Consider the following 14,435-nt stretch of genomic DNA (forward strand, 5'->3'; position numbering starts at 1 on the left):
TGACCCATTTAGCCAACCCTGTAGCTACATGTAACACTGACAATCCCCAGCCCCACCCACTCGATCTTATAAGAGGTTGCATTTAGATGAGTTTACAGTAGAGGAGAGGAAGGTTATAGAAGTTAGGCCTATAATCTCAATATGACTGGATTTTTCTCTCTAACTGTTCTAGTCCTGACCCTGTGTGAGTATACCTGCTTATCACTTCTTAATTATACATCCTTCTTCTTTTTTTTATCTAATACTATACTCATATAGATTATCAGCAGATAATGACTGTATTTCTATGTCGTTTTAAGGTGGATCTGCTTCTGGAAGCTTTATCTCACAGCTGGAGTCAACAGTGCGGGTGCAGCCTGGACTCTCCACCAGTCTGGAGTGTCACGTTGATCAAGCTGCTGGAAGCTTTACAATATTCTGGATCAAAATTCCTCTTAATAAATCAGCAGCCTGTGTAGCTAGAGCTCAGACATTTGTGGATGTGGAAATGTGTGACGAATTTAAAAATCACTCCAGAATTAAAGTCTCCTGGAACCGAAAGACCTTTAATTTGACATTTTCATCAGTGGAAACAACAGATGTTGCAATATACATGTGTGGAATGTATAGTTACGGAGATTTGTTTTTTGGAAATGGGACTAAACTGATTCTTAAAGAGCATGTGGATGGTGAGTATGAAATATCTGCAATTTATATATATTTTTTCTAAAGCATTACTGAGAGAAATCATAGTTTTTTATTTTAATAATTATTGGTACCACTTCAAAATAAGGCTCCTTTATAAAGCGTTTATAAACAGTTTATACAATAGGAGTATAATAAGAGTTTATTAATGTTATAAATTAGGTTATAAATACTTTATAAACCATTAATAAGCAGTTACAACACATACGTAAAAAGGACAACAATTACCTGCTGTTCGCCAAAGAGTGGTTTTATGTTAATTTATATTTTTAAATCTCAGAGCTTTCTGGATGCTTATGTTACATTGTCTGTTTCATCAGTCAGCATTAACATATTTGTCATTAACTTTAACTATGCAGATTAATATTGGATAAAACATGGTGTATATTAACATAAAATAACATCAAATTACTGATAACCTAAACTGACTTTCTATATAATTTTATTAGATATGTTAATACTGAATAATTGAAAAAAATCCCAGTAGTATACGTTTTATGTGTTGTAACTATTTATTAATGCTTTACAAAGTATTTACAACCTAATTATTAACTGTTAATAAATGCCCTCATAGAGCGTTTATAAACCCTTTGTAAATGAGCCTTATTTTAAAGTGCTACCTAAATATTTTATTTCAGTATGAGAATGACTTCTTACATACAACCCCAAAAATCAGAAAAAAATGGTGGAATATATTATGCTAATAATACAAAATGCTACTAACACAGAAAACCTAAACAGTTTCTTACATATACTTTGACTTTAATTTGATTTTATTTCAATATTGCTTTCTTTGTGTACAAAGATCATCTAATTATTTTTATTTTAGTTTAAGAATGACTTACAACTGCCTACTAAAAATATAAAAAAATATATGAAATGTCTTACATATTCTTCGACTTTTATTTGATTGCAGACATTATATATATATATATATAAAGTTAGAACAGAAAAGCATTTATTAATTTGCAATGTTGCCACTTTCACAAAACTTGTGAAAAAAATGTTTAGGCACTGTTATTTTGTTCTATTCATCCTGAAAACACATCTTCAGGTATGCAATTTCACACATTATCTATAGGGGACACATTTATACTGCAAGACAGCCAGTCCAGTACCCATATTTTTTTTTAATCATGCCTTTGTAATTTGTGCAGCATTGGATTTTGCATTGTCTCTTAAAAATATAGTACCTGTGTTGCGTTAAGACCATTGTGTTTCATCACACCTAAAAGTCCATACCAGAGTCCGCACCAGTGTTCATGTCTGGTTACATTTTTTTTACTGTATTTGGTCTACTTAGTTTTGGTTTCACACTGCAGTTTATTGAGCGGATTAAAGAACTTTACTTCATCCTGTCATCATCAGCTATGTGGTCTGCGTCTCTCTATACTTCAAGTCAAGTCAAGAGGCTTTTATTGTCATTACATCTGAGTAGAGGTACACAGTGTAGTGAAATTACGTTTCTCCGGACAACATGGAGCAACATGGAACAACAAGCAATAGACAACATAAAGTGCAGGAGTGAAGACAGTGCAACATAAATACAAAAGACGAGACAATTTAAAGACAGGACAGTGCAGTACCGATACGGTATAATAGAGAGTTTAGTGAGGATAAGGTGCAGAGATGTGTAACATACTGTAACATATAGAACATATATAATCACAGCAGTTACTGAGGTAAATAGTTTATAGTTTTTAAGTGTGCAGCAAATATTGCTGAAAGGAATAAAGTCATGTCAGTCTCTGTGTGCTGAGTGTGTGTTTGTGTGTGGGTGAAGTTCAGTCTTCGTGTGTGTAAAAAGGTGGTGGGGGGGTGTACAGTTCAGTTTTGTGTGAGTGTGTTGGGTGAGTGGTTGGTGGGGTGGGGTTCAGTTCTGTCTCTGTGTGTTGAGAAGTCTGACTGCCTGGTGGATGAAGCTGTTGCAGAGTCTAGTAGTAGAGGCTCGTATGCTCATATTAGTTGTTTTGTAAAATGTTTAAATGTCTATATAATTAAATAAACAAAATGTACTGTAAATGTTTTACTACAGCAGATTTTTTCCCAGAAGCACCAATCATAGAAAACCAAGGGAAAATCGGTGAGTGATATTTGATCATTGGTTTCTCTTATACAACTAACAGTGCTTTAATATAAAATTGTTTGTGCCCTTTTCATCATTTTAAAGGTTTTGTAAAAAAAAAAAAATAATAAAGTCTGAAAAATCCCTAAATTTCTTTCTCTTCTGAATTACAAGGTTTTGAATATCTAGTGGTGGCATTGGCAGCAACAAACATGACATCAGTAATTCTCATCGTTTTTCTTTGTTATCTCTTAAAAAAGAAAAGATCAGGTAGGAATCACTGTGTAAAAAAGCCTGCTAATTAAATGTGTAACATTTTACATAAAGTAACTTAGAATTTATCTATTTAATAGTTTTTTTTTGTATGTTTGAATTATATGTTATAATATATGTCCAGACATTTCACTTGCTACAATGCTATTTCAATGCAAATTAAAATCACATGTCTGTATTATTGCAGGTGTAACAGATGAAGCCAGCAGTGCGAGTGACAATGTAGGTGATAGTTATAAATAAATGAAAGTAAAAACAGTGCCTTCCAAAGGTTTTTTTAACTTCTTTTTTACTTTTAACTTTTGACAGTAGATACATTCATTTAAATAGCAAATGATGCTGCTTATTAAAATTATTAAGAGTGCTAATGGTTTTATGCAAGAACATTTTGTGTTATGTAACAACATTTAAGAACAATTAAAATAGTAAGTATTTTCTCTTGTGCTGTGTAAACTTTAATTCATAAACAAAATATTGCCATAACAAGAACACAATAAACATGTGTCCAGTACGAGTCTATAATGTAGACACCTTATCATTCAATGTATTTTTTTTACATTGTAAATGAATACTGAAGTCATCCAGACTATGAAGAAACACATAAGGAATAAAGTAGTAGCTTAAACGTGTTTAACAAACCATAATACTCTGTAAAGCATTTTGGTGCTTCTATCTGAGCTGCTTGTGGTTTCTGAGGTTGGTATCAGAGGTAACACTGTGGAATTTTATATATTCCAGTGGAATCCTGATAAGACCTAGTTTAATATGGATAATATGGATTAGAGCATTACTCAAATAGAGCTATTCACTGTATATCAACTCTACCTCTTCATAACACAAGTGATGCTCTCAAACACATTAAGACATTTATATCTCATAAATCTGACTGAGATTTGTAGACCTGTCATCTAGCTAAGAGGTGCTACTTTGAATAATCTTAAATATGAAACATATTTAGGTTTGTTTAACACTTTTTTAAAAATAAATAATTATATATTAGTACTGGGAGGTATGGCCAAAAATGAATATCATGGTATTTTTCAAGATTCTGAAGGTTTCACGGTTTATCACTGTATTTTTATGACTGGGTTTTAATATAGGCTTGTGAGTTACTGTACTGTCAGGAGTACATTTAATATAATAATAACAGCAAGGCTTTAAATTAAGGTTGTGATTAGTATTGGGTTTACTTTGTCCCACAAAATTACACAATATATAAAGAAATCAGACTTTATTAGCAGAAAAACAGCAGAACAATATAAACAATAGACCTTAAAAATAGATACGCCAACAAATTTAACACGACTGCCTTTACGAAATAAAACATAAACACTAAAAACAAACCTAAAACAGAGAAATTTCCCATAATTCTATTGCACAAGTTCGATACAAGTTTACTATATGTTATTCCTGAAGTCATTATAGGCATTACAGTATTTAAATCAGACACAATTCCCTTCTTTCTCCAGTCAAAACATACATTCAAATCATCCTTTAAGCTACAGTATTAGTATATTTAAAAAGGGCTGTAGTTACTGCTCTATTTTACTGGGATAAAAACACGTACAGTAGAAACAGCAGCAGGAGTTGTTCTGATTTCTCTGCAGGACAGAGCTAGACCAGAGTTTGATTCTCTCCTTTGACGGTTCTGTTTTGCACTGTGCTCTGCAGCGCCCTCTAGTGATATGGCGGTATGAGAGAAACGCATAACGATTCCCCTCGCGGTATACCACCCAGCACTATTATATATGTTTTTCTTCATATTTTGGTGACTTTAGAATTAATCCACAATGCAGAAAATAAATAAATAATGAAAAAACACTGAATTTAATTTGTGTGTATTATAAGAGTAGTTTCAATCATTTACATAATTTACCACCATTTTATTTAATCCAGACTAAGCTAATGATTTAAAAATGATTAAATTTGAGATTATGGAAAAAAAAACATGTGATCTCTTTCATTCTCTCTCTCTCTCTCTCTCTCTTTGTAAAGCAGAGGACAGATGAAGTAAACTACGCTGCTCTCAACTTTGGCAACAAACAGAGGAGAACTGTACAGAAGAGAACCAGTGTGGAAACCACAGTTATATATGGAGCTGTGCAACACCAAGAGGAAATATAGCTTTAAACTGAAATAAATGCATATCTTCAGTGTAAAGCAGAATGTGTTGGTTAATAATGCTTTTAAGTATTAAAATAAATTAATTCTGATGGGGTCTTTTGGTGCACTGGTTTTCAGAATAGAGTTGAATAAACAATTACAGTTTTTTTTTGTCTGTTGCATCACCCAGAGGCCTCTAAGCCTGTAAATTATATCTAATTTCACTCACAGTCTATTTCACTTATTTACTATGTGATGATAGGCCAGACCCATCACCAGCACTTTCTAAGACCTTAGTATGAACACTGTGTATTAATAATTGAATGTAACCTGTAATATTTACCTGATAACTTTCCTTAGGGGACTCGTGGTCTGCCAGCTCTCTCATGGTTGATCGAAGGGCCCTCGATTCACTAGTGGGGAGGGTGGTGAAACTGCTGCTCCGTAAAACCTGTGGGGAAAAAGGGAAATTTTATTAATAATATGTTGTGCAGATACTTACCGGTAAAGTGTACTTTGGGGATGAGACATGTCTGTAAATAACTGATATCAGTAGTGTGTATAAATTATTGTTGTTTCTGTATGTTTATATGTATGTTTTAGTCACCCCTAGTAATGGTAGCTGCCAATTGTTTGGTGGGTGGGGCTACAGCCTTAAAAGGGGAGGCGTGACTAAACTTGGGGGCTTCTCTTTGTATTTGAAAATGGCGTTGTTAGAGGGAGGTAGGGTTTTTGTGCAGCAGGCCAGCTGTGACCCTTTACTGGCTGATGTGAAGTCAGGTAGCCCTCATCTCTTTTAAAACTCCTTTCTTTACATTTTTTGTACAGTTTTTTTATATATTTTTTCTGCGTGCTGAGAACTAAAATAAAATCACTGGGGATTTTGCACTTACCTCCGATGTGTTCGTTTCTCTCTTGTTGGTGGAGCCGGCATTCCAGTCCTTACACTCCTCCACACATAAACCCACACTGTAAAAAATATAACTTAAGAATTAGTTGTTTATACTTAAAATAGTAAGTTGGTGACTAAACTCAGTGAGCTAAAAGTTAGTGTAACTTAAAATGTAATGTTTTACTCAACATTTTCAGGTAAATTAAAAAAAGTTAAGAAAAATAATTTATTAAGTTTGTTCCTGGGAGCAACCACGCATGCCCTGTGCCATCTCTGCGCATGCCCCGTGAGACGTTCGGTCAGACCGCGGGAGAGACGGTTGTGTGGCTTGCCCTGGCCTGCAAATTTGACTTCGCTCCAGACTGAAGTAAGTCTCTGAATGTTTCAAACAATGTCTGAACTTTATTCCATCTTTCCATTAACTCTAACCAGCTTCTCTGTCTCTGCTGAAGAAAATCTTCCCCACAGCATGATGCTGCCACCACCATGTTTTACAGTGGGGATGATGTATTCAGGGTGACGAGCAGTGTTACTTTTCCTTCCCATATAACTATAATATTTGCATTTAGGCCAGAAAGTGCAGCATTGGTCTTATCTGACCACAGCACATTCTTCCACATGTTTGCTGCAACTGCTCTTCCATAAAGGATGACATGACTTATTATAGTTGTACTGTATACAGATTCTCCCACCTGAGTTGTGGATTTCTGCAGCTCCTCCAGAGTGACCATGGGCCTCTTGGCTGCTTCTCTGACCAGTGCTCTCCTTGCTTGATCTGTCAGTTTGGGTGAACAGCCATGTCTAGGTAGGTTTGCAGTTGTAGAATACATATTTCTATTTTTGGATGATGGATTGGAAAACTCAAAGTCTGGGATATGTTTTTATAACTTAACCATGCTTTAAACTTCTCCACAACTATATGTCTGACCTGTCTGGTGAGTTCCTTGGTCTTCAAGATGCTGTTTGTTCACTAGTGTTCTTTAACAAACCACTGAGGCATTCACAGAACAGGTGTTTATATTTATACTGAGACTAAATTATACACAGCTGGATCCTATTAACTTACTAAGTGACTTCTGAAGTCAATCGATTTAGGGGTGGATTTCATTTAGGGGTGTCAGAGTAAAGGGGCCCGAATACTTTTGCATGGCCCTTTTTTTAGATTTTTATTTAATAAAAAGTTTGGGAAACATGTATCATTTTCATTCTACTTCAGACTTGTGCAATACTTTGTGCTGATCTATGACTTAAAATCTCAATCAAATATATTTAAGTTTGTGGTTGTAAGGTGACAAAATGTGAAAAAAGTTCAAGGGGTATGAATACTTTTGCAAACCACAGTATCTGCCCTTTATAGACAGTGGGCCATTCCAGAAAAAAAATGATGCAGTGCTGAATAGGGTTCTCCTACTGGTGAAAAACAAACATTACAATGGAGAAGTGCCCTCCAGTTAAGTGCCCATCACAATGGGATGAACTGTATTTGATGGAACACGACAAAGTAAATTGTTGTCAGTGATGGAACAATGTTTAAAAATCTCTTTCTCTCTTTCTCTCTCTCTCTCTCTCTCTCTCTCTTATTCTAATCTTTCACACTTTCAATCTATTTTTTTTTAAGTTTACAGTTTTAGCCACACCCCCTCTAAAATAAACAGGCTCTACATCATACAGTAGTTGCCCTTTTCATTTTTCCACCCCTGCTGTTCAAATAGCCACCACTGCATATCTGTGACCCTTCTGGCCAATCACGTTACATGCTGTGAGTAACACTGACAATGCCCCGCCCCCTCCTCTTTCATTGATCTTTACATTTAGATGAGTTTACAGTAGAGGAGAGGAAGGTGCTCTTTAAGTCTATAGTCTCAATATGATTGGATTTCCAGCTCTTCTGTTTCCAGCTTTTCTAGTCATGACCCTGTGTGAGTATATCGCTTGTTGTTTATCACATATTTAATATTTGTATTAAGTATTTAAAAAACAAATATTTCGTATATTTTACATTATTCTTACTAGTTATCTTTACAAATGTCAGTAGACACTTATTTTGTTGCTTCTGTATATTATTTTTAGGTGGACATGCTACTGGTAGTTTTGTCTCACAGCTGGAATCTACAGTAAAGGTACAGCCTGGACTCTCCACCAGTCTCGACTGCCACGCTCATCTAGATGGAAGAATTGTTTTAATATTCTGGCTCAAAATTCCTCTTAACAAACCCCCAGTCTGTATTGCTTCAACTCAGTCATTGTCTGATGATGTAAAAATGTGTAAACAATTTAAAAATCAATCCCGAGTCGAAGCTACATGGAACAAAAAGACCTTCAGTTTGTTGTTTTCATCAGTGGAACAAACAGATATCGCAACTTACATCTGTGGAGTGCATAGTTACGGATATTTACTTTTTGGAAATGGGACAAAATTGATTCTTGATGAAGTTGCAGATGGTGAGTACGAAATTGTTACAAATTGGTAAATTTTGTAAAACATTTTTAGAGAAAGAAATTATTTTGATTTAATTTAGATTTCTTCGTAAGCAAAGACATTATGAATAGTCTTTTTTTCTGTATGTCGTTGCTGTATGGAAAATATAAGAAACTTTTACTATTTTTATGTCTATTTCTACTACCCTATTCCAAAAAAGTTGTAAAAAAAAAAAAGCTGTGTAAAATGTAAATAAATGTGTGTAAAAACAGAATGCAATGCATTGACAATCTCATAGGCTCATATTTTATTTATAAAAGAACAAAGAACACATATTAGATGCTGAAAGTGAGACATTTTTTCATTCACGGAAAAAAATATATATATAATTTGAAACTTCAGCAAAAAAGATCAGCAACACATCTCAAAAAATAGGGGGGGACAGGTAAAATAAATGCTGGAAAAGTAAGTGATACTAATTAAAAACGCCACAATAAGAGCAATTTCCTACTAATTCACATGATTGGGTATTAAATGAACATTTTAGAGAGGCAAAGTCTCTCAGAAGCAAAGACAGTTCAGAGGTTCCTCAATGTAAAATTGCTAATATTTCAGACATCCCACCTTCTGTCATACATAAAATCATCAAAATATGAAGTGAATCTGGGGACAATTTTGTGTATAAAAGACCAGGCTGTTGTTCAGTATTGTATGCTGGTGATTTTTGGGCTGCATCACATTATTTAAAACAGGCATGATTCTGTTCTGTAGATCACTGAATGAGCTTGTTTTTTGTGTGTTATATAAATACAAGCTAAAGCTGTATCATACAAATAAAAAAAGAAGACATATGTCAACAGGATCCAGAAATGCCAATGCCTTCTTTAGGCCAAAGGCTTATTTAAAATGGACTGAGGCAAAATAAAAAACTGTTCTGTGGTCAGATTAATCAAATTTTGAATGGTAAATGAGATTTGGCTTTCCCATAATTTTTAGATGTGTTGCTGCCAATAAATTCTAAATGAGTTCACGTTTCACTTTTAACATCTAATATGTGTTTTATGTTCTACTGCAAAATAAACATAGGTGTACGAAATGTGCACATCATTGCATTGCATTACATATCTTTTTATTAACACATCTTTTCAACTTTTTTTAAAGCATGAATAATTTCAGACTAGTTTACAAGTTTTTGAAGTAAATCTATTCTTTAAAGTAGTATACATGTATTAGTTTATATATGTATATATAAATGAACTGCACATCTTTCATTACAGTAACTACACCAAACACGCCAATCGAAGACAACAAAGCGAAATTTGGTCAGTATCATTTGATCACTCTTCTATTAAAAAAATAAACAATGGTTTAACCTCTATGTATTTGTGCAAAAAAAAAGTTTGTGAAAAAAATTCACTTCGAAATAAACACATTTTCTTTATTTTCTGAACTTCAAGGATTTGAGTATCTAGTGATGTCATTAGCAGCAACAAATGTGGCATCAATTTTTCTCATCCTTTTGCTGTGTTATTGCTTAAAGAAAAAAAGATCAGGTAGGAATCATTGTGTAAAATGCATTTTGTAAGGAACATAAACATAAAGTTTCATGTTTACATGCCACATTTTCACAAAAACTAGTGGAATTATATTTTTTTATGTTCATATTTGTATATATATTACATTGTAGTATAATTCATATTGCCAGAATTTCCTCACGGTGTGATATAAATTATAAATTGCATGTCCATGTATTACAGGTCCAATCGATGAAGTCAACAGTGCAAATGACAAAGTAAGTGGTAGTTTCATGTGGATTGAAATAAGTTCCTTTCAAAAGCATTTAATTTAAAGCCTTTTAGCCCTAATTTAAAGTCTTTGTATTGCACATTATTGTCACATTTTAACTGAGCTACATAATTTACTGGATCTCTTTTAATGAATGAACGATGTTTATTTCTTTTTATATTGGTTTCATAAACAAAAATCACAAACAAAAATTACTTACTGGAAAATGCTGTTTTCTCAAGTACTTAACACCTTAACTTTGGAAGTATAGGTTTGTAACTGTCCTCTACCTGCGAATCATTAAAAAAGGTATCCTACAAATGAGAAACCCACTTTGATTCTAGTACCATGTCTATACAAGATTATTATTAATACATGCTTACAGTGCCTTGCAAAAGTATTCGGCCCCCTTGGACTTTTCAACCTTTTGCCACATTTCAGGCTTCAAACATAAAGATATAAAATTGTAAAAAATATAACATTTTTGTTGAAGAATCAACAACAAGTGCGACACTTGTTGGGACACACTCCCCACACTGAAAAGTGGAGTGGGGAGTGTGATATTATTTGCCCCCTTTGCGTTAATACTTTGTAGCTCCACCTTTTGCTGCAAGTTGCTTGGGGTTTGTCTCTATCAGTTTTGGTTGGAGCTCAGTGAGTTTGGATGGAGAGCGTTGGTTTGTGAACAGCAGTTTTCAGCTCTTTCCACAGATTCACAATTGGATTCAGGTCTGGACTTTGACTTGGCCATTCTAACACCTAGATACGCTTATTTGTGAACCATTCTATTGTAGATTTTGCTTTATGTTTTGGATCATTGTCTTGTTGGAAGATACTTTTTAAGAATATCTTTGAGAAATGACTTTCTTCTTGCCACTATTACATAAAAGCCAGATTTGTGCAGTGTACGACTGATTGTTTAAACAGAACTCTGAGACTATCACAGATCAGGTGCGTTTATACATTGGCTCATTCAGAGATCCTCAATTAACTTTTGGAGTGAGTTTGCTGCAATAAGTAAAGAGGCCGAATAATATTACACGCCCCACTGTTCAGTTTTATATATATATATATATATATATATATATATATATATATATATATATATATATATATATATAAAGTTTTCCAATGAATTTCGTTCTACTTCACGGTTGTGTCCCACTTGTTGTTAATTATTCACAAAAAGCCTGAAAAGTTCAAGGGGTCACTGTATGTTTAAAACTTCAGTCTTATCTAGATACATCAGAGAACTAAGGTGATTTCTTCTGAATAACTGAATGATGAGACTATGTTTAACCTCTATCTTCTCTTTTTAAAACAGACGACAGATGAAATAAACTACGCTGCTCTCAAATTTGGCAACAAACAGAGGAGAACGGTACAGAAAAGGCCTGATGTAACCACAAAAGTCATATATGGAACTGTGCGACACCAAGAGGAGTTATAGCACCATGCTGAAATGAATGCATATCTTCAATATAAAGCACATGCTGTCTGTTCATAATGCTGTTTAAGCAGTTACTTAAACAGTTACTTAAGCAGTTATTTTCTTATAAAAACTTCTTTTGAAAATTGGTTATTCACTGTAAAACAAAAATTTAATGATCGTGTCTTTCTACTTTCCTAATACCCCTAAAACTACTAATACTTTGAATATCCCACCATCTAACATAAATAAAGTCATCAAAATATTAAGTGAATCTGGAGAAATTGCTGTGCATAATTAACCAGGCTGGTCTTCAGTATTGTGTGCTGGTGATCTTCGGGCCCTTGGCCAGCTTAACGTTTAAAACAGGCATGATTCTGTACTGGAAATCACTAAATGACCTCAGGAACCCTTCCAGAAATCACTCTCTGTTAATTATATGCAAATGCAAGCTGAAGCTGTATTATACAAAGAAGAAGCCATATGTCAACACGATCGCCAATGCCTTCTTTAGGCCAACGCTCATTTAAAATGGTATGAGACAAAATGGAAAACTGTTCTGTGGTCAGATGAATCAAAATGTTGAATGTTGAAACAGCTCTGTAAAAAATAAGAGACCTCTCCAGTTTCTGAATCAGTTTCTCTGTTTTTGCTATTTATAAGAATATGTTTGAGTAAAATGAACATTATTGTTTTATTTTATAACTACGGACATTTCAGCAACCCTTTCAGACCCTAAATAATGCAAAGAAAACAAGTTCTATTTATAAAGTGTTTAAAATTTGATAGAATACCCCTCGTTTTAAATCATAGTTTTTCATGCATCTTGGAATGTTTTTCTTCACCAGTCTTACACACTTCTGGATAATTTTATTACACTCTTGGTGCAAACATTCATGCAGTTCAGCTTGGTTTGATGGCTTGTGATCATCCATCTTCCTCTTCCTCATCTTCCAACTTTAGTTTCTAAAAATGTAAAAAATAACAGTTATTAATCATTAGTTAATGCTATATTAATGAAAGTTATTATAAAGTGTTACCGACTTTTCTTATACATAGGCTTTTTTATCATACTGCACATTTAGAACATTGGTTATTCAATGTAAAATAAAAATTGAATCATCATTGTCTTTCTTCTCTCATATTACTGCTAACAAACTAAGTACTTCTAAATGTATTTCCTGCTCTGCTCCTCCTCCTTTCCTCCTCCATCCCATTATTTCCACTTGGCCTCCTTTAAGCTCTGTTAATGTTTTTGCCTTTGACTTCTATGTCCTCTAGTAATAATCTACATCATTATTTGTAATTCACTATAGGCAGTTTTAGAGGAATATTCATGAGCGTAGGAAGTGACGTAGCTGTTCCTAGGACACTATTTCCGTTTAGCTGTAAACAGCGCTCAAAACAGTGGACGTAACTTTTTAATTTAACATTAATCTGAATCTAATCTAAACTTCACCTAATCTGAGAGTCACAAACATTGAAAATCAGGTGAAATTGTTCTTTAAACAAGTAAACTATGGAGGACCAAAAATTACATAAGTATAAATAAATGCACATATAAATGTATACATATATAAATAAATAAATGAATGCTGAAATTAATAAATATATAAATAAATGCACATATTAATGAATAAATAAAGAAATAAATATAGAAATAAATAAATACATGCACAAATAATTGTATAGGTAAATAAATTAATTAATAAACACATTTCTTATTTATATATTTATTTATTTATTCATTTATATGTGCATTTATTTATGTCAACATTTATTTATTTATTCATTTATTTATTTCAACATTTATTTATTTATACTTATGTCATTTTTGGTCCTCCATAGTAAACACGCCTGCTTTCGGTTTTTACACTGCTAACCTGCCATGCAGTTACAGTATCCGCTCACAACTTCTCCCTCCTTCTTATCTACAAACCATCGTTTGACTTGCTCCAATCTCACCATACACTATAGTGATGCCTCCTCTACTATCGGAACAAATATTCCCAACTTTTCCACTGAGAAAGTAATTATATGTGTGCTTTCACTGCCTCTGTTTCAGTGGGTAGGTCACCTCTGGTAAGCGTTTTAAATCAGAGGAAAAAACTTCCCCTCTTAAATCCTTATCAAAATGATCAGGAGAAGAGGTTTGATCAGTTTTTACTCATTTCTGACCAGATGTTTGCTCTGTTTTTTGGGAGATTTGTGAAATATGCGCTCTCATTTTGACAGCTGCATCCTTGAAAATAGTGCCACCGGAAGAGTCGAAGGAACAGACATGCGCAGTAGCTTTGTTATTGTTTTCCTCATTGAAACGGTCTATAGAAAAAAAGCCTATGCTAAAAGCAATGTATTGTAATGTATTTTGCTGCTTTTCGGTGAGTTTTAACTGCTTTAAAAAACAGGCATGATTCTGCACTGAAATTGCTGTATTTGTAAAAAGTCACAATATGTGCTTTAACCTTAAACATTGCATAACATTTTTATAAACAAAGATGTAAAGTGTGAGCTTTTTTTCCTTTATTATCCAAGGCAGTAGTGTTTATTTCTTTCCTGAATGTTCTTAAAGGAACCAAATGAATGTCAATAAAAGGAAAAACACAAACAAATTTTAACCTTTATCTGTGTCGTGTTTAGTGAGTCAACAGAATTAATGTCTAATATTTGTTTCTTTTGTTTAAATCTGCAGCAACAAGGCTTATTGATAAAAATCACATTGAGATTTTTATATGGATGAACTGATTCTATTTTTCTAGGCTAACTTTTTCTAGGTTCTTTCCTG

General features: G+C 33.6%; 1 long non-coding RNA gene across 1 annotated transcript; it reads left to right on the forward strand.

The window, feature by feature from the left end:
- Positions 1-8,093: 8,093 nt before the first annotated feature.
- On the forward strand, positions 8,094-12,208 carry LOC111194209 (uncharacterized). The gene is made up of 3 exons (XR_007440485.1): positions 8,094-8,459; positions 9,714-10,228; positions 11,546-12,208. It is a non-coding gene; the product is annotated as an uncharacterized LOC111194209 (long non-coding RNA).
- Positions 12,209-14,435: the final 2,227 nt, after the last annotated feature.

The sequence above is a fragment of the Astyanax mexicanus genome, chromosome 8 (genome assembly GCF_023375975.1).
Source record: "Astyanax mexicanus isolate ESR-SI-001 chromosome 8, AstMex3_surface, whole genome shotgun sequence".
NCBI classification, from domain to species: domain Eukaryota; kingdom Metazoa; phylum Chordata; class Actinopteri; order Characiformes; family Acestrorhamphidae; genus Astyanax; species Astyanax mexicanus.